Consider the following 2,204-nt stretch of genomic DNA (forward strand, 5'->3'; position numbering starts at 1 on the left):
ATCTAAAGAATCCACCCCAGATAGACATGTTGATAGAGAAGTTTTATAGGTATTCTCTTTAAATACATGTCATGATCTGGGCATCATATTCATCATCCAGTTTTTCCTTCAAAGGAAGCTAGGTGGTGCTGTGACCTTGGAGTCAAGAGAACCCAGAGTTCAACTCTGACCTCAAGATACTTGGTATCACTTGCTAGCTGTGTGACCTCAGTCAAGTCATTTAACCATGATTGCCCATCATTCAGGGCCATCTCCAGTTGTCTTGATTACCATCTGGCTACTGGTCTCAGCTCCAGAAGAGAAAGTAAGACTGCTATCTTAGCACAGCACCCCCTCACTCAAATCCAATTCATGTTTTTATCATGGCATCATCTCCCTGATGTCATACTTTTCTTGGAGATCAAAGGACAAACATCAGTTTTTCTTTCATGAATGAAGAGGCCAAACTCTTACAAAAGACTGAAGTCTTCCAGGAATTTATAAACAAACAGAAACATCTCAGGGACATAAACATCCACAAAGAAACTATCTTCAATTTGCAATCTGTGATAGATTCCCCTCTATCACAATGTGAACATCTGACTTTTAATTTTTAAAGATTTTGAGTGTTACAATTTTTCCCCCTATCTCACTTCCCTCCCACCACCCCTACCCCCCGCAGAAAGCAATTTTTCAATCTTTGACTTTTGAAACCAATCTTTAACAATGGACTGCATTTTTACTGTTTTAGAGTTGACTGAAAAATAAAGGCTATGTAAAGCCATTGAGTTTAATGTTTGTTAATTACAAGAAATGGGGAAAAGACACTGCCTTACAGGTTCTTTTACAATGAAATCTTTTACATCAAAAATCATTCAAAACTCCATGAAAGACATGACAGATATAACCCCAGAGACCCTCTGACCTAGAAAAGTGTGAAATAGAGGCCTCAGTGTTATATGCTTCCCTAATATTCAAGTCTTTTAGGAGAGGCTTTGAATTGGCCAATGAATTCAATGAGAAAGAATTAGTGGTATCTACTCCCACCACCTTGTATGGGCAAAGCTGATTATTTTAATGCAGAGCTTTTTCTTTATCTCTATTAAATATATTATCCTATTTGGCCCCTTGTTTTAATCTATTGACATATTTTTGGGATCCTGGCATGTCAGCACCCTAAATTATCCCTCCCAGCTTCACTGTCTGCAAATTTAAGCATCATGTCCAACTCAACCTTAGACAAGAAGCCTTCGTCTGCCCCTTTCCCAGTTGTCAGTGTTCTCCCTCCTTGCAAATTACATCATATTTTATTTCTATTTATTCTCTCCACCACCACCACTACCACCATCCAGCAGAATGTCAATTCCCCAAGGGCAGGAATTTTTATTTTTGTTTTTATTATGTCCAGCACCTGGAACAATGCTTTGTACATAGTACATATTTATTCAATTCAATAAGCATACCATCTCTGCCTTTGTCATTGAAAAGAATGTTAAACAACTCAGATCCAAAGTTAGATATCACAAAACTCTAATAGACATCACTTTTAACTGGTTTAATTAATGATTACTCTTTTGCTGGCCTTTTAACCAGTTCTGAATACACATCTCTATGAACTCAGGTTTCTTCAACTTATCAGTCTAATAATTTTCTCAAAAAGGGAAATGAGGAAAGTCTGACATTTTTTCAAATTTTCTACTTCATTTAACTCACTTCTAACTTTAAGGAACAATCACAAACACATCTCATTGAGTTTTTTTAAACAAAGTTTTTTTTTAAAGAAGTGTGGTAGGGAAATGGCACAGTGGATAGAGCAACGACCCTGTAGTCAGGAGGACTTGAGTTCAAAACCAAATTCAAACCCTTAATAAAGGCAAGTCGTTTAACCCTACCACCTTACAAAATAAAATTTTTTAAAAAAGCATTTATTGAATCCCCACTCACAATGAGCTTTTTTTGATAAAATTATCTTTGCTATTAATCAAAAACAACTAAAAAATCAGTAACAACTAAACCATAAAAATGCAAACTTAAAAAGAGGTTGTGTAGCTTGGTTTTTTTATCTTTCAGATAATAGGGTGTCTGGTTGCAACTGACAATGTCTAGCATGCTTTTTTCTTTTGAGATATTCATTTATTTTTTAATTAACATTTTGTTTTCCAATTATGTACAATAGTATTATCTACCTATCATTTTTGTAAGGTTTTGAATTTTACAATTCCCCC

The sequence above is a fragment of the Macrotis lagotis genome, chromosome 5 (assembly GCF_037893015.1).
Source record: "Macrotis lagotis isolate mMagLag1 chromosome 5, bilby.v1.9.chrom.fasta, whole genome shotgun sequence".
Lineage (NCBI taxonomy): Eukaryota > Metazoa > Chordata > Mammalia > Peramelemorphia > Peramelidae > Macrotis > Macrotis lagotis.